Here is a 19,624-nt window from a genome sequence, read left to right as displayed (position 1 = left end):
TATCCCCTACCATGTCACCCAGGGAGCCCGTGTCTCCAGAGCCAGAACTAGGAGGAAATAGCCACTTACCTGGATTGCCCCTTTCACTGAATACTTTCCCCAGAATGATATAAAAAATCTCTCTCCCCTCAGAGCTGTGCTAGAGTTAATGAGGATGATAGTTTTCCAGAACGCTTGACATAAATGCGTTCCTGCTATGTGCAAGGCAGTGTGTGCTACCCGCCCCCAAAACAATGCAGCAAGATCTTTTACAGATGAAGATGCTGAGACCCAGCACAGCTAGCTGGCGAGAGTGGGGGAATTGGGCCCTGCTCTGTTTCCTAATTCTATGTGCTTTGCACTCTGTCACTTGCCTCTCACGTGCTCTCTTTTTGCCTTTGAAATGTCCTTTATGTTTGTGAAAATAACACCTCGGATGGTTAAAAAAAATGCAAGCGCTATGAACAAATACAAGGTAGACAAATCCCCTGAAATCCCCACCCCAACCTGACAGTTACTAACGTTTTGGAGCCCACCCCTGCTGGCCTCTGTGTGTGTAGACAGCATTTTTGGTATCTGCCTTCTTCAGGTCACTTGCTGCTCTAATTTCATAATTTTGTCGAAGAATATAGGCACTTAAGTCTGTCTTGCTCTGGGGCAATATTCTGGATTTTTACTCTCTCTTGCCAAACAGGCCAAAACAGAGAAGGTGTAATGTTGAATTAAATAACAGTGAAGCTTCTTGGTTACTGGCCCCTTAGCTTCTACACCCCCATGCTTGTTTCTAGACAAAGTACTGTAGGAAGCAGAAAAGGAAAGGTCTTGACTTCTCTGGGAGCGCCCTGAGCAGTGGTCTTGGTCCAGTCCTGTGGTTCAAGGCCTTGACACAGGATCTGTGTCCTTAATCTTTCCCCACTGATTCACCATCTGTCACCTGACTCCCAGGGCCTGAAAGATCCCTGTGTTCTAAGTTCTAAGAACTTACCCTGGGCTGGCAAGCTCATTTCCTCGGCTGGGCTTCCGTTTGCAAGTGCATTCACGCCTTTCAAAACAAAGCGTACCCGGTGTTTTTATCAAACCCTAGAAATTTACTATTGCAAATATCTCCCTTCGTGGAAATGTACCAACGACTTCGAGTCCGTGGCAGATGCCATGGCTGACTTCCCCATGGGCTCAGGCCATCACTTTCTGCTTGGCAGGCACTGGCTGAACAAAATTAATCTCCGGTGTAATCTACGCAGTGGAAAAATACAACATCTGCCTCAGGGAGCCGCCAGTGAAAACAATTCACTCACTTCTCCCAGCACGAGCCGCTCCACCTCCGGACAGCCCGGTACAGCCAGGGTGATAACCCTCGTTCCCCATGTATCCCATTCCCTGTCTTCAGGCCCTCCAGAAAAATGTCACTTTTGGCCTGAGACTGCTTAGAGGAAAAAAAAAAGGTACTTCATGAGGAAAAGATGGTTGAACTGTTAAAATGTTTGTTTCTCAGTGGGAGGTTGAAATAGAGACAACTCAACATTTAAAACTGATAGTGTGGTAATAATAGCTGTCAACCTTAGAGCTGATGCCATGTGCCAGCCACTGTGCTAACTGCTCTCCATATGGTCACATTTAACCTTTAACACCAGCTCCCATTTTACAGAGGAGGAAACTGAGGCTCAGAGAGGTGAAGCCACAACCCTCTACTTCTAGCCCAGGGTCATACAGCAAGTAAATGGCATTGCAGAGATTGGAACCTGGGTCTGTAAGAAGACTGGGGACTGAAGGCCTCATTCAGTCCAAAAGACAGCTTGAAGGAGTGGGGGAAAAATGAGCTTCGTAGCAGCCAGATGTCACTACGGTTTTACCACATAGTTTTGGGGTGGGAAAGCGATTTTTCCCTTTGGGCCTCAGTTTCCTCATCTGTAAAATGAAGATGATAAAACCTCCTTCACTTGTGAGGAGGAAACGGGCTCATGAATGTAAAATGCCTGGCAGGTCATGGGCCCTGGAGAAACCTTCAGATCCCTTTACCTCTCCTAATAACCTCTAGCGGTTCTCAGGTCTCAGTTTTCCCTCCCATAAAATGACCAGTTTGCACTGCATCTAACGGGTAAAGTTCCTCCCAGCCCTGTAATTCTAGGATGTAGAAAATGCATCAATGCATACTTTATGCTTTTCTGTGGTTTCCAAACACCCATTATTCTATTAGGATACTTCCAACACCAAACACGTCCACTGCATCCTCTCCTTTCCTTGGAATTTTGCAAATCATAGCTAATTTGCCTTGGACCTGCAGCCTCCGGCGTCCGTTTCCCTCCCTCCCTCCCTCCCCTGGCCCATCTAGGATGACATCATGGTGTGTACACCTTTAAGATTATATAAATTTGTGATCATACAGTGGCCTCCATCCCCATGGTAACACAGAGGAGTTTCCCTTTTGTGAAGAAAGCTGTCTTGTCACTTCCTGATGCTGACAAATCAGTTTGGGAGATTAAAATAAAGGGGGGGCGGGGTGCGAGAGGCAGCCTCTGAGAACTGCTGGCTGCGGTGGTTTCTGGTTGCCATACACAGAGGCAAACAAAGCCGGGCGATCCGGGTAGCCCCACCCAGAGCCAGGTCCCAGCTCCCTTTCCCACACCTCACCCAGCTGGTTGGTGGATCCAGGTCACCTCGAGCTGTTTTTCTCTGCAGGTTGCATTCTGGGGAGCAGATGGGAGGGCTGCCCACCTCTGGGGACTTTCCTGGGGCTCTGCAGGGCAAGCCTGTCGGAGATCAGCCTCTGGGTCCAGACGAGCCTCTGCTCTCCCTTTTCTGTTCAGGAGGTGTCTTTCCTCCTGGAGGACAAAGGATACGCACGTTGCCAGCACCACGGTGGACAAAACTGTGCTGCCAAGGAACATACTGTAAAACCACCTTTTTCTTGACCGTGGCTTTTTAAGCTAAGCAGCAGTTCCGCTCAATCATTCATTCATTCAACAAATGTTTATTGACTGTAGGCCTGGGATACTTTGGTACAAGACCAAGTTCTTGCTTTCAGGTGGCTAACAATGGGGGTGGGGGCATTATCTAAATAAGATAATTAAGAAATAAGATAAGGATGAAGGCTCTGAAGGTGGGATAATAAAAGGAGGGGGCTACTTTAGATTTTGGTGGTCAGGGAGACCTCTCTGAGGGGTGGTTAAGCTGAGACCTGAATGATAGCACCCAGCTGCCCCTTTGAGAGGCCAGCTGAGAAGAGGGTTCCGGGCCAGGAGGGCAGCAGAGGTTTGAGAGGGATCTTCCAGGACTGGTGGACAGAGCACTTGACGTGGAGTCAGCTAGACCTGAGTTCAAGTCCTGATTCTGCCACTCGTTAACCCTGTGTCTTACTGTGGGTAAGTTACCAAACTCTTTAAACCTCAATTTCCCATCTGTAATATAGGCCAATAACCTGCGACCTTCAAAGGCTCTTTAAGGGTTAGATGAAAGGCAGTCACCTCTGGGCACATCAGAGAGGCTTGGCAAAGGCTCATTGTCCTCTCATGACTCAGCTGGTCCCCATTCTGTCATTGGAGCAGCAGCGCCCCTCCCCAGCACGTCCTGGCGAAGGGAGACGTGGAAGTAGCTGTCTTGTCTGTCCTGACACACCCCCAGGCCTGCGCTCCTATCCGGCTGCCCTCCTATTGGGCCTTCAGAGCTTTGTCTGGGAGCGGCCTTTGCGTGGAGACCACCAGCCCTGCCCTGTTAACCGTGGGCCTCAGTTATCTCATCTGTAAGAGGCACCTGAGGTGACCGTCACCCATCTTCCTTTCCCACTCAACTGCCAGCTCCAAGCCCTCTCCTCACCCAAGCCTGGGAAGGCTCTGGATCCCTGGGGTTCATTCGGGCTGGTTCAGGGAGACAGAGGGGAGAGGAAATAGATACTGTCTGGGAAAGGGCAGCAAGGGGGCCTGGACCTTTGGAAGGCGGGTTGGTGTAATGCAGATGTGACTGGTCCCTGAAGGAATGGGTCCCCCACCATGTCCTGTGAGGGTATCGCATACTCCTGGCCCCCAGGGCCTGCCCTTTTCTCCAGCTCAGGGCAATCCTGTGCCATGGACCACACTGCAAAGTTCGGAGTTAAAAGCTTCATCGAGGTTGACACCAATGCACACTTGAGGCTGGCTGCCTCCTCTTCATTCCTCACATATTCATTCATTCAGTAAACATGAATTTCGTACCTTTGGTTTGCAAAATACTCAATATTGACCTCTCCCCAGACTGACTTAGTCTCTCCCGGGATTTGTGAACCTGTCTACACTCTCCAGACCACACTCACTTGAGCACATGATTCAAGGCCCTCCAGGAGGTGACCACTGCCTTCATCGCCAGCATCACCGCTCCTGTCCTCGCTGCTGCCCTGCGTGCATGTGGAGACGTGGGGTTCTCCTAACTCAGTGTGCTCTTTCCTGCTACCCTTACCTCTGCACATGCTGTTTTTCTGCTTGAATCACCTCCCTCTGCTCAAAATATCACCACATCTGTGACGCCTTTTTTGACCTTTGAGACTTCCTCGTCTGTGCATCAATGTCCTGAGAACATCTAGCTTCATCCCGCTGCTGTAAGCCAAGGGTCATAATCCAACCGCCTACTGGGCCAGGCAGGTCACATAAATGAGAATTGGGCCACCAGGGACTGTGGTGGCCTAGGAAGTTCATGCTCTGTGCCCCAGGGAAGCTACTGGTCAAAGTGGAAACACAGGCCCCGTGTTGCCAGACCTTCCTATTTTTAAAAGAAGCCAGGAATTTGTACTTTTATGTAAGATCTCTTAATTTCAGAAACTTTGTAAGCGCCAAACAAAACATCTGCAGCCTGGATCCCGCCCATTGGCTGTGAGTGTGTGACCGCTGCTGGACACCTGTTACCTCTCTCAAGGGAAGGGTCCTCCCTTACGCATCTCTGGGCCCCCAGGACTTAGCCCAGGGCTTACTGAGTAGCAGGCACTCTATACACATCTTCTGAATAAATGAATGAGTGACTGATAGTCATTTATCTCCGAGAAGGTGCTCAGTAGATGTTAGAATAATACAAAGAAAATTCTGAGATTTTGTTCCAAATGCCTGGGACAAAACTGATAGACAACTATTGTCTGTATGACCTTGGGTGGATTACTTCTCTAAAAGCCTCAGTTTTCACATCTCTAAAAAGGGAGTGAGGAAAGTATTTGCTTCATGTGGTAGTTATCAAGATCAAGTGAAATAATGTAAAAGAAATGTTTTGCACAGTACTTGACACACAGCAAGCAATGTGTTAACTATTTTAACCATCATCATCATCATCATCATCATCATCAAGGGAAAGACAAAAGAAAGGAAATAAATGTAGACAGCTATCAGATTTCAATCTCTAGCCTAGACCTCTCCCCTACCTGCAGACTTGTATATTCATAGCCTCCTTGACATATCCATTTGGTGGTCAAATAGACTCTCAAATTTGGCAATTCCAAAAACAAACCTTTGATTTACCCTCAAACCAGCCCCTGTGGTCTTCCCACCTTTGTTACTGGCCACTGCATTCTTCCATTAGCTCAGCTCAAAAACCTTGGAGACAGCCTTGACTCCTCCCATTTTCTCATAACCTGTATTTAATGCATCAGAAATTGAAACAGGTCTATTTTCAAAACATAACCATTTTCAAAATATATCTCCTCATCACTTCCGAAACTACTTTCTGGCCCAGCCACCAACCTATGTGGCCTACGCTACCGCAGCAGCCTCATGGCTGTTCTCCTTGCCTTGGCACTGTCTCCCTCATTCTGTTCTCAACCAGAATCCAAAGCTATTCTGTTAGTGTTGCATATAGTGCACATGTTATCATGACAAATCCTCTCAGTTTTTGCTTCCCTACAAATATTTTTATTTACTTTCATTATTAAAGAATGTTTTCACTGGGCAAAGAATTCCAGTTTCAACCTTATGTCTTTAATCACTTTGAAAATACATTCCATTGTCTTCTGACTTTTGTTGTGACTTTTCAGAAGTCAGCTAACTATCTGAGCTTAGTTTTCCCCCTGAGGGTAATCTGTCTTTTATTTCTGGCTGCTTTAGGATTTTCTTTGTCTTTCGGGGGTTTTTTTGGCAGTTTTATTATAATGTCTCCATAGTTTTCTTCTCATTTATATTTCTTGTGATTTGTGGTGCTTTTGAATCTGTGGCTTGATATCTTTCATTGGCCTTGGAAAATTCTGTTATTATTTTTCTGTTTTGATACTTTCACATATTAAACATAGTTATTTTAATGTCTATGACCAATAACTATCTGGATCCTCTCGTGTTTATATCTATTGCCTATTGTTTCTCTTGGTTTTTTAAAAAATTATGTTTTATTCTCTCATATGCCTGCTTATTTTTGAGTGTCAGGCACTGTGTATGAAAAATTTTAGAGATCATTTGAGGCTTGAGGTGGTGTTATCCTCCTCTCCGGAGGGTTTACTTTGGTGCAGGTGGCTAGGGGCCTCAGAATTCCAGATCACCTTAATCCAGCCAAAGACTGAGATGGCTGGAGAGGACTTGAACCTTGGAATGCTGCTTCATTCTTATTCCAAGAGTGTATCCTTAGGGGTTCCAACTAAAAGCTTGGGGGATTTAACAGGCCACCAGCCTGGATTACTTTTTTGGGTAATACTCAAAAAAGGCCCAGGAGTGTACCAGATTCCCCGTTGGTGTGCCTTGAACTCTATTTTTTGACCCATTAGACTTATGAGTCTTTTAAAAACTCTGCTCTATTTCTTGGCCTTTCAGCCTCCGACTTCAGAACTAGTAGATGCCCTTTGGGGAAAAGAGGCCCCCAGATACTGTGCTCACCCCTCTGGGTTTTCCTCTCCAAGATCTTGATCCCACAATTCCTCACTGCCCTTTTAGTGCCTGAATGTCTTCAAACTAAAATATCTAAATATATTTTGTCCAGCTTTCCTAGTCCTCAGCAGTAGAGTGATCCTGAATTACGTAGTCTGCCGTGACTGGAAGAGAGTTAGACTTTAAAAGCCCAGGATGAAACTTCTAATACATCAGGTCATTTTCCTCCTCTACTCAAAACTGTCCCCTGGCTCTCATCTCACTCACAATAAAAGGCCGAGTCCCTACAAAGCTACCAGACCTGACATGATTGTCTTGCTGATATGCCTCTGTCCACATCTTCTGCCACTCTTCCCCTCACTCATTCTTCCAGCCACGCTGGCCTCGGCACTCCTTCCAGCGGAGGCAGAGCTCCCTCTTGTTTCAGGGACCCGTGATCTTCCTTCAGATCTCTGCAGGGCCGGCTCCCTCATTCCTCCAGCTCTCTGTTCAAGAGCCATCCATCAGCAGACCATTCCCTGACCACCAGCCCCCTTAAACTAGCAGCCCCCTGCCCCAACCCTGGCCATCCCTTAACTTTTCTCTGCCTTATTTCTCGACACAGCACCTATCACCACCTGACATTTACCGATTTGTGTATGGTCTCTCTCCCCACTAGAACGTAAGGCCTCAAGGGCAGGGACCTTGTCTGTCTTGTGCACTGCCAGATCTCCTGGAGTGGGTACTCAATAAATGTGATGAACAAATGAAAGAATTTTGAAGGCTCTGGACAATTCCCCTCCTTTCTGGGTGAGTTCTGGGCCCAAGCTAGGGGGAAGTGATTCCTTTCTGCTCAACCAACCTCTTTCTCTTCCACATGAGGCAACTTCCCTTAGCGACTTTCCAGTAACACACATGGTGTGCACATGAAATAAAATGTTTAAAAGTGCTTTGTAAGCCAGGAGCAAGGTGAGGGTCCTGGCTGTACAAGACCTGCTATCCTGGGGCTCCGCTCTTGGGATCACAGCTGTAACTCTGGAAAAGAGAACGGTGGGAAAATCTGCTCAGGGACTCCACTCTGAGCCCATCCTCCCACCACTTCCACCCACATTTCCTCCCTCCCATCCGAAGGAGAATTCCCCCTGGCGTGGGCCTCTAATGAGAAGAATGGGGCATAGCGTGATTCATGGGGAAGTCTGTAGGGCCGCTTGGGGCTTATGACTCACAGCTTCTCATCTAATAGGAGGATTAGATATCCATACTGAATCTTCCGGAAATCTCCTTTGCTAAGGTCTGTAGTGACCATTGGAGATTCTGCCCCACAGAGCTCTCAATAGCACCTTCCTGGCACTTGTCACTTTGTGTAGATGTGTGTCTGTTGCTCAACAAGTACATACGGAACAGAAAAAGCAGGGGAGGCAAGGAGTGAGGGGGGGAGGGAGGGAGGCAGGGGAGAGGGCATCTGCCTCCCCCCCCAAACTGTGAGCCACTGAGGGAGGACCATGCCCTTTTCATTTCTGTGTCCCCAGCCTCTAGCGCAAGGCTCAGAGTATAGCTGGGGAAGTGAATGTTTCAGTAAATGAAGAAATATCTGGGAGGGTCTCGAGGGGCCTCATTCTAGGATACTGCCAGCCTGACAGAGCCGCAAGGCAGTGGCAGACAGGGGGATTGTCAGAGCCAGCCGGGTTGGGGCTGGGTGTCCACTGTGGATGACACTCGAGAGGCTAGGGCAATGGGGCCTGGTCGAGACAGGGGCTCTAAGCCACAGTCTGGTCATGAACCAGCCCCTGCTGAGCTGTACCTGGTGCTGGCCCTGTGCTGGACACTAGACACACAGGGAGGGAGCAGACACGGTCCCTGACCTGCCTCTCCCAGCAAGCGGTGGAGACTGATGGGTTGACCCAGGATGTTAGCGCAGTGGTCTGGGAGCTGTCATGAGGTGTGGGCAGGGCAAGAGGGTGGGAAGATGCAGGGAAGGGTGGGGAGAGGGGAGAACAAGGAGGAAAGGCTTTCTGCCGGGGATGACCCTTGAGCCCTAAAAGTCTGGGGACATGGCTCAGAAAGGACTCCTGTCCTCAAGATGATGAGGAATGGTCTGAAGCCATTTACTGTTGTTCAAGAGATTTTATGGAAGGAAGAAAGGCCCAGGACTTGTCCCAGGCCCGGCCTACTTGCCGGAGGGGTGAACTCCCCAGAGCCCTGGTGAGAGTCCCTGCGCTTGTCCTGCTCTTATGCAAAACGGACCAGCGCCCTGTGCCTCCTAAGGTGGGCATTTCAAAGTGTGGGCACTGTGGTGCCCTGAGCAAGGCCAAGAAATGACCCCAGGGAAGAAGGACTGAAAAGCACTAGCCGGACCCTGGCCCCAGCTTCTCTCATATTGTCACTGGATGGATGGTTTAGGCTGTGCTCTGTCCCTGCAGGCAGAGGAAGGGTCTACTCCACTCCTAGCTGCTTCCCTGGTGCGCAGAGCCCTGCAGCCTTGGAAGGGCAAGGCCTGGGGTCCCACTCAGGCCATTGTTCCTCCTATTGTAAAGTCTACAAGAGACTGGGGGTGACTTTATTTCTAATGTCTCTGGCCAGACTAGTGACCAGTAGAGCTGTGATAGCTCAGAGTGGGAGAAGAAAGCTAAGGGAAGTCTCTTTTATTGAGCACCTACCATGACAATTTGCTTTAGATGTGTGGTTTATTTCATGCTCCCATCTGGCCTCTTTGGCAGGGCTTACTATTATTGCCATGTCATGACGCATGGTCACTGAGGCCTGGAAAAGTAGCGGATTCACCTAGAGCCACGAGCTGGGCTGAACTCAGTCTGGTCTGAGGCCCAAGTCTGGCGGGGTCTTTCTACTGCACCAGGCCACACAAGGGTGAGTCTTGCCCACACTCTGGGGCCCACCACCCCTCTTTAAGATCGGGGAAGATGAAAAGTGCTGATGATGGCTACTAGATGAGGCTTCCCCCCAAGGGCTCCTGGGAAGGGGGTTTATGTATTCTTGTGTCCTCAGTACCTTCAATAAATTCACAGACCATGATTAAACTGACTGTGTAGGGCATAGATGGCTGGTTGCCCCCAGTATCTATTCTTTCTTTCTTTCTTAATAATAGATTTTTAGCCAGTATGTGGCCTACATTTCCCAGTCTCCCTTGCAGCCAGATGTGGCTATTTGAATAAGTCAGGCTTAGGGTATGTGTAACTTCCAGAGTGTGTCCTCAAAGAGAGGGAGAATGCTTTTCTGCCCCCTTTCATCCTTCTTGTTGTCTGGAATACAGATGTGATGGCTGGAGCTGAGGAAGCCATTTTGAACCATGAAGTAATGCTTAGAATGATGGCAAAGCAGCAAGATAGGAGTCTGGGTCCCTGAGGACTCTTGGGGGATAATTCTCCATGGCATTTTTATACCTTTTAGGACACCTTTTGTCTGGAGTCATTTTTTTTTCAAGAATGTTTGTATGACAAATAGCCTGGGGGTACAGAGATAGTGTCTCCTTCTGGAACAGAGAACAGATGTCTCCCGACCAGGAAAATAAACATAATGTCTTTCTCCAGGGCAAATGTTGGCTACATTTGCTAGCAGTCTCTTAGAAGGAGTTTCCCAAACTCAGTGTGTCTCAGTTCTGACACAAACCCACTGTGTGCACAGCATCCACCTGGACCTTCCTCACTGGCATCACTAGGGGACAAGGGGAACCAGTGAAGCATGAACCACATGCTGCCTGCCGTGCTGTGAGTAACAAAGTCCATTGTCTCTGACCCTGGAGCCTCGTGTCTTCTGCAAGCATCTACGGAACGGCGGTAGGCTCACTTGTTAGTTTGCAAATAGGAAAAGAATCTCAGACCCTTAGTGCTTCTGACAAGGACTTCACGGAACAGAGCATGATCATCAGCCCTAGTGGGCTTTTTTTTTTCTGTTTTCTAACTTTATTGAGATAAAATTTACCTCAATAAATGTATCTATTTTAAGCTTACTATTTAATAAGTTTTGACAAATTTATACAGTTTTACATATCCTTGAATTTTGACAAATGTGTACAGAATGTATTATAGCTACCAACACATCCAAGATATAGAGCACATCCATCATCAAAAAATTCCCTCTTCCCGATCAATCCCTACTCCCTAGCTCAGCTGACCGGGGATATGCTTTTTGTCACCACGGATTAAATTTGTGATTTCCAGAGTTTCACATAAACGGAATCATATAGTACTCTTTCTGTTGTGCCCAGCTTCTTTCAATCAGGATAACTTTTTTAGATTAACCCATGTTGTGTGTATCAGTAGTTTCTAAAAAAATTTTTAATAGATTTTATTTTTTTAGAGCAGTTTTAAGTTCACAGACAAATTAAGTGGAAAGCACAGAGAGTTCCCCCATACCTCCTGTCCCCACACAGGCACAGCCTCCCCCACTATCAACATCCCCGCCGGAACGGGACATTTGTTACAGCCGCTGAACCTACATTAACGCATGATTATCACTCACAGTCCATAGTTTACATTAGGGTCACTCTGGGTGTTGTACATTCACTGGTTCTGGACAAATGTATAATGACATGGTCCACCATCACAGTATCATACAGAATAGTTTCACGGCCTTAAAAATCCTCTACGCTCCACCTAGTCATCCCTCCCTCCCCCCCAACCCTTGGAAACCACTGATCTTTTTACTGTCTCCATAGTTTTACCTTTTCCAGAATGTCCTTTATGATTAGACAGTATGTAGACTTTTCAGATTGGCTTCTTTCTCTTAGTAATATGCATGTAAGTTTCCTCCATGTCTGTTCCTGGCTTGATAGCTCATTTCCTTTTAGCACTGAATAATATTCCATTGTCTGGATGCACGACAGTTTACTAATCCACTTACCTACTTAAGGACATCTTGGTTGGTTCCAAGTTTTGGCAATTATGAATAAATAGTTAGAAATATAATTCATAAATATTATAAATACTTATGAATAAAGCTGCTATAAATATCCACGTATAGGTTTTTGTGGACATAAATTTTCTGCTTCTTTGGGTAAATAGCAAGGAGTGGGACTGCTGGATTATATTGTAACAGCATTTTAGTTTTGTAAGAAACTCCCAACTGTCTTCCAGAGTGCCAGGACCATTCTGCGTTCCCACCAGCAATGTATGGGAGGTCCTGTTGCTCCAGATCCTCGCCAACATCTGGTGTTGTCAGTATTTTGGATTTTGGCCATTCTAACAGGCACATAGTGGTATCTTGTTTTAACTTGCAGTTCCCTAATGACATAAAATGTTGAGCATCTTTCAGACGCACATTTGCCATCTTTATATCTTCTTTGATGAGGTGTTTATTCAGGTCTTTTGCCCATTTAAATAGTCAGGTTGTTTGTTTTCTTATTGTTGAGTTTTAAGAGTTTTTTCGTATATTTTAGATAACAGTCCTTTATCAGATATGTCTTTTGCATGTATTTTCTCCCTGTCTGTGGCTTGTCTTCTCTTTCCCTTGAATCTGGTGGGCTTTTTTGTGGGAGAGAAAACTATATTTCTATATCCCTATGTTGTTTAAGCCACTGTTATGCTGGGCTTTTCTTGTGACTGAACCTAATTCTAAATAATACATCAAGATGCACTTCCGCTTAGAACCTTCCAGTGGCTTCCCATCACCCCCAGAATAAAGCCTAACTCTTTCTGTGGCTTTCACGGGCTCAGTTAGCCTGGTGCCTGGCAGAGTCGTTAAGAACAAGGCCTTGGAAGCCAGGGTGCGAATTCTGGTGGCGTTGCTTCCTACATCGTGACCTTGGAGAAGTTATTAACTTCTTGGTGCCTCAGGGTCCTCAGCCGTATGATGGATTAATAACAGAACTACCGGGGCCGGCCTGGTGGCCTAGCAGTTAAGTTCGCACATTCTGCTTCGGCGGCCCAGGGTTCGCCGGTTCGGACCCTGAGCTCGGACCTACTCACCGCTCATCAAGCCGTGCTGAGGCGGCGTCCCACAGAGAAGAGCTACAACTCTACAGTTATGTTACACAACTATGTACTGGGGCTTTGGGGAGAAAAAAGAGGAAGATTGGCAAGAGATGTCAGCTCAGGGCCAATCTTCCTCATCAAGCTGTTGGGAGGGCCGAGTGAGTTACTATAGCAAACACAGTGTCCGGCACATGGCCAGTACTCAGCCCACATCGCCCGGGCCTGGGGCCTCTTCTGCTGCCGCTGCAATGGACCTGCAATGGACCGCAGTGACCTTCCCTCCTTTTCAGCATGCGGAGCTTGCTCCACTGCAGAGGATTCGCTCCTCTCCCTCTGCCTGGACTCCAGCCCCACACCCAGCAAACACACACCACACACACTCACGTGTGCTCCAATACATACACTCACCCCGCACACTCACACATTCATGCACTCACAAACGTGCAGCACACTCACACACACCCGCACACATATACATATCCACACTCAGATACACAGCTCGCACACACACTCCTGCTCACACTCGCATTCATGAGCACTCACACACACATTCACATGCACCACCACACACTCCCCGTTGCGAGGCTGGCTTCTCCCCTCCTCCAGACGTCCTGCCTGCCCACCTGTTCCAACGCAGCCCCTCCCTCCGTTTCTCCACCTTTGCTCCTGGTTGGCGGACTCCACGCCTCGCTCCACACAGCTGCTCCCAGGCAGCCCACCGTCAGGCAGCAGAGGGATGCCCAGGCACAGTCCCGGCTTCCACTCTAGGGTGACGGTGTTGCTCCCCGCCTGCCCTGCAGGCACCTGTTGTCGGGCAGGGGCCATCGAGCTTGATCACGGATGCCTCCCCAGCCCGAGCACGGCTCTGGAACACAGTAGGTGCTCCAGAGGTATTTTGGGGGATGAACAAACGAGTGAATGAACAGGACCACAGGGCGTGTGACCAGGAGGGCCCTCTGTGCAAACGGCCTGTTGTGGGAGCCAAGGCTGAGTGAGGGGCAAGGACCTGACCCAGGTCGGAGCGTGAAGGGGCGCCTGCCTGGGACTCGGCTTCCTGCCTCCGTGCTCCGGTCTTGTCACACCCTGGCCAGCAGTTCTTTCTCGCTTTTCCACAGGGACAAGGAGGTGGCCTCTGCTCCTTGATGTGCTGGTTCCCGAACCCACTCTTCCGCTTCCACTCCCTCACAGGAAGCAGGCAAGGGGGGGGCAGCCCTGGGGGCACAGGCAACGTTTCTGCTCCAGCACGTGGTCGTGGCCCCAGGTGTGCTGGCCCCAGCCCGGCCCTCTCCCTGGGCACAGCCCCTTTCCGCCTGCTCCCACCTTCCGCCAGGGCTGGGAGGCTGAGGCCGCGAGGCTGCGCAGGAACCTGGAGCCCCCACCAGTGCTCCCCACGTGTCCTCCTTCTCTGTTGGCCTCGGATTCTCACCGACTTGATGGGAGGCGGGTCGGGGCAGATGTCAAATCTGGGGAATAGTAGGTAGTTTGAAAACAGTTTGAAAATGCATAGTCAGCCTTCCTTTTATTTTGTTTTTTTAACCCCAAATACAAACAGCAAAAAGCAAGTTTGACAAAAATCTTGGGGGTGGGGTGGGGGTTGTGGAGAAATGGAGGCAAAGGTGTTAAAGATTTGGAAACACTGCCTTAAGAACATGGAGACATTTGACCAGTGGAAATGAGATGCTTGGTGTGAGTGTGTGTGGCTGCTGTGTGTGCTGAAGTGTGCACGGGTGTAGGTGGGCAGGGAGGGAGAGCTGCGTGTCCCTGTTGTGTGCGCACTGCTGAGGCCCGTGTGACTGTCTAGGTCTGAACGTGTGCGATGTGCTGTCTTGTCTGGATGGAGGGCAAGGACATGCCATGGGGCGGAGGAAGGGACATCTCCGGGTGGACGGCTAGGGTAGTCCTGGCCTGACAGCTGGCCTGAGGATGCTGAGTGAGAGCCCGCCTTTTCTGTGTCCGCTGACCTCGGTCGGCCAGACCAACGGAGCTCATGGTCATTTAAGGTGCTGGCCCGGTCAGGCAGCCGTTTGGGTGGCAGGCCACCCGGGGCCGAGATGGTGCAGGCCTTCCAGGGGGCCCTGGGAGCTATTTTTAGTGGCCTGGGCTGACTCCCAAATTCTGCTGACTGTTTCTGGCACCAGAAGACTGCCCTGAAGGATGTGGAAAATTTTCATGTTAACTATGTCTGATTTTCCTCTGCCTATGCAAGGGCAGAGTGCAGAGACCAGGACAAAGGGCTCGAGGCCCGAGGGCTTCTGGGAAAATTCACCAGCATGAGAGCACGAAATGCCATCTTTCTGCCCTTTGGAGACGCAGGGACTTGTAAAAACACCAGCGTCGTTATGGTGACCATCGTCCTGGTTTGCCTGTGGTGTCCCGGTTTGGCACTGAGAGCCTGGCGTCCGGGACGCCCTTCGGACCCAGGCAAACTGGGATAGCCGGTCACTTGAGCTCCACTTCTGCTCCTTTTAGTTCTAGAAGTGAAATTCATAAGAATAAGAATTGAACTACCTGCCTCACCTTCCAGAATGTTCACCATCATCCTCTGCAGTAGGTGCCGTCATCATCTCCATTTTACACTTGAAGAAACTGAGGCACAGAGAGGGGAACCAACTCGCCTCCTGCAGACAGCTCGTGAGCGGTGGAGCCAGGATTCGAACTCGGCTGCTCCGGAACCGGAGGCCCCCATTCCGCAGTCATGAAAAAAAAGTGGCTTTGGACCCAGGAAAACCTGAGTTCAGTCACTTCCTAGACAGACACTTAACTTGGGATAAAGAATATCGATTTACCCAGAGCGTCCTGAGGGTTAAATGAGAAGGCAGCATTGCACGAAGCCTGACACTAGTGGGTGCCCAGAGGCATGACTCCGTTCCCCACTGCTCGGCCCTTCTGGGTCGGCAAGACCGGCTGTGTGAATCCCCCCGTCTCAGTTGTCCAGAGGCCGCCCCTCGCCGGCTGCACTGCGCGGCACCTGGGTACCAGGGGCCCCCGATTGCTGCTTCTGGGGCGCCCTTGCCAGGCAGTGAGGGAGGAAAGCAACACCGTGAAGGGAGAGAGACCCGGGCCGTGCGCCCCACCAGTCCCACTGCTCCGCCATGCGCCCTGGTCGCCCTCCTTCGCCTCCACTGTTCTCAGCTGTGGAATGGGCCAGTGAGCCCGCCCGCGGGGTGGGGGTGGGAGATCACGTGGGACCTGCCCCTCCCCCCCCACCAGGTCCCCCTCCGCAGGCAGGTCCGGAGCCCGGGGCGCAGTGCGGACGTGCGTGCGGCCGCGGGCACGAATGGAATGCGCTGGGGCCGGGGGACGCGCTGTTCCTTCCGCAGGCCGCGCGTCAGCGGGGCAGGAAGGGCCGGTCGGCCTCGCGTTCCCACCGCCCCCTCCGGGCTGGGGAAGTGGCGGAACAATAGGGCCGCCCGGAGGGACCGTGCCGGGGTGTGGGTGTGTGTACGTGTACCCCGGGAGGAGTTGAGAGACAGAACAGGAGAAAAGAGAGAGGACCCCTCACTGGGTTTACCCAGTGTCGGGCCCTGGCCGCATTATCTCATTTAGTCCCCAAAGCCACCCTGGGAGGGAGGCGCTCGCATCCTCAGTGTACAGGAAACAGGGGCAGAGGGGCCCTCCAGGGGCAAACCCAATGTGTGCATCGCTTAGGGAAGGCCCTGCTAGCTTCTGCCATCTTCCAGCACTGGGTTTGCGACTGAGACTGGGGCCGGGGGAGAGGCTGGGAAACCTTGCTGCATGCCCTGGTTCTGCAGTTAACAGAAAGCATGCACGCACACAGCTTCTGATAGGAGAACCGAGCTCTCCCACAGGCCGGAATAAGGCTGTGAGTTCACCAGCGTCCCCGTCTGGCAGGTGGGGGACAGGGGCTCAGACTAATGTGCCTACCTGTCCTGCAAGCACATATTTATTGTCCCCAAAAGGATTTAAGCTCCTAAAGAAGGGGAAACAATCAGAATTAATTCTACCTTTCCTATGTAAATGGTACCTACCTCAGGGTAATCAAGTGGTTGATGAGGGAAAGTTTCTATTTATAGACTTATACCTGCTTAAAAATGTAGATGGAATGATAGAATTAGAGACATAATTGTGCAACCTTTAATGCAGGGACTGGGCAGCGACAGCTGCTCTCGGCACAGGAAGACAGTCTGAGCCTCCTGAGGGGCTCACCCCTCATGCGCCACCGGTGAAGTGTTCTTGCCGCAAACTCAACGCAGAATCTCATCAAGCCGCTACGTCTGAACAGTTTACAGGAACTACAGGGGACAGAGGAACATGCTAAGTGGCACCTCAGGGAAGCAGTTGGCCAACTTCAAATGCAGGTAACTCTGCAGATAAACAGCTGGTTTCTTCTACAAATACATTGCAAGAAGAGAGAGAGACAGAAACAGAAACAACAGACAAATAAGTAAATAAATGTTGGGGGAATCGATCAAGTAAAGATTTGGAGACATACCAACCAATCACCAGATGTAGATCTCATTTAGGATTCTGATCTAAACAAATTGTAAAACAGAAAAAAAAAAAAAAAACCTTCATATAAGTGAAAACCATTTATGAAATAGGAAATTGGAACAGATGCCTGAGAATTGCCCAGCTGGGGGCCGTAATCACCGGGGACCCGGTGCTCCCAGATGGGAGTCTTGGGGCCAGGGCAGCTTTGAGATTCCTGCCTTTGGGTAAAGTAGGAACTGCCCCAGGACACTGATCCCTGCCGCCTCCTCCCCGAGGGCGCTCCTGGTGGACAGGTGCTCACTGGGGTTGTGCAAGGAGAGAGAGGGGGGAGGGAGAGATCGTTTTCTCTCTTCCGTCCTCTGCCCTCAGGGTCATCTTTTTTTAGTGCATGCATCCTGTAGGTAGCCAGGATCTGGCCTTTTTGTGCAGTCTGCCCAGAACCCGATGTTTAAAATTAGACCCCTTGAGCCAGTGGGTGCTGTGATCCTGCTCCCTGGGAAACGGCGTAAACAACACGCCCCAGTTGCTGGGACATAGAGCATGTGTCCGAATCCGGGGCGGCCCAGGATGGCGAGGCCCACCCTTCTGAGGACAGCCCCTCTGGCTGGATCACAGTGGTGGGCACTGGCAGCTCTGTTCTCTTCTCCGGGTGGTCTTTCCATTTTAAAGATGGGGAAATGGAGTTGCCATGAGCCTTGCCCCAGGTCAAGCAGCAAATTTTTATTACTATTAATTCATACATATCAGCTTTAAAAATTCTTATTTAAAATGGTTTGCTTTCATTTCAACAGGTTAAGTCATGTCCCCGGGGCAAGATTCCAGAGTACCCAAGGATCTGATCTGTGATAAGTGACTTCTTCCCACACCTGTCCCCACTCTCCTAGCTCTCCATTCGAGGAACTGATATTATCAGTGTCTCCCGTGTCTTCGCAGAGATGGTCTGGCCAGCCTTTCTCAGTGGGGTTCTACGAGAGAACTAGGTCTTAAGGCCCCACGGGATCGGTGCGTGTAAGGAATTAGCCTCTCTCCTCTGCATCCCAAGTGGTACCAGTTATGAACCATCTTCCAGTGAACTGAGAATTTGTCCCTTGTGTCATCATCTGTGTTCTGTGCCAGATCCTGACTGCTAGCTGGTCAATTAAACAAACTGTTCCATACCTTTCTTTTTCCCTTAATTTATCTTGAAGATGGCATATTCTTAGCATGCCAAGAGCTGCCTCTGTTACGGCTGTGTGGTACCCCACTGTGGATGCGTGTAGTCAGTAATCTGCCTCCTCTGATGGGCATGTAGGTCGTTTCAGTCTTTTGCTTCTATACATGATGCTTCAGTGTGTATTCTTATGCACGTATGTGAGATAAGTTCCTAGAGGAACAGACCTTGCTGATTTGTGTCAGGGCTGGTCCTACTGCCCAGGCTTCTGGGACAAGGACAAAAAGGTTTTGCAACCAGTCTGGAAGGAACCTGGCCTGGATCTGCAAACAGTCTGGAAGTTAGAGGTGGGGAACAAGAATTGCAGATGTTCAAGGAAGGGAATGAACAGTTATCGTGGGCCTACTACATGTTAGGCACCTCCATGTTGCCTTATTTAATTCTCACAGCAGCTCTGTGAGGTAGGTACCTATTCCCAGTTTGCTGCAGAAGCTCAGAGAGGTTAAGTCACTTGCCTGGAGGCACACAGTGGCTAAGTGGCAAAACTGGGATTTGAACCCAAGTGAGTCTGACTCCACAGCCTGTGCCCTTTCTGCTCTACCACCTGATGGAGGAGGTGGCAAATGTTTCCAGAATGGCCAGGGGTCAGGCTGGCACGTCGCCCACCTCCAGAGGGTATTATTCACGTCGCAGTCTGTGTGCTCGGCATCCCCGGCACTGTGCAGTGCACAGTCTGTGAGGCCACCACTGGGGCACCTGTGCCCTGCTCTCAACAACAACAAAATCACTCAAAACATCGCTGCCTTTAAGAACATGCAACAGCAAACCAGTTGATTCATAAATTCTTTCTCTTGTGTGTTCATTAAGAAGTTATTAGTAGATACTGATAACATCAAAGTTGAGGAAGGCTGTTTTCCACCTTCCAGGGGCTCTCAGTCCCTGTGATTTAGAAGTACCTCGTGATCAAGGAAGAGGATTGGACTGACCCTGTTGGGCTGAGGATCAGGGAAGGCTTCTTGGAGGACGGGGCAGTTGGCTGGGCCCTGAAGGATGAGTAGGAGTTCACAGTGGGAGAGGGTGAAGCAGGGAGTGAGAGTGGAGGAAGGGCATTTCGAGCAGAGGGAACAGCCAGCAGAAGGCACGAGTGTGAAATAAACTGGCCCATCAGGAACTGTGGGTGGTTCCCTGTGACCTGGGTGCAGGGAGTGCGGAGGAAGTGGGGAGCAGGCCGGGGGCCCTGGGAGGGGATTAAAACACACAGACACACGCACGCGTGTGTGCAGTGGGCAAAGAAGGGACTGGAGCCTGAGACTTGGGCGTACATCCTGATCCCCACTGTG

This window comes from Diceros bicornis, chromosome 1 (genome assembly GCF_020826845.1).
Source record: "Diceros bicornis minor isolate mBicDic1 chromosome 1, mDicBic1.mat.cur, whole genome shotgun sequence".
NCBI classification, from domain to species: Eukaryota; Metazoa; Chordata; class Mammalia; order Perissodactyla; family Rhinocerotidae; genus Diceros; species Diceros bicornis.
Note: the sequence above shows the minus strand (reverse complement) of the source record.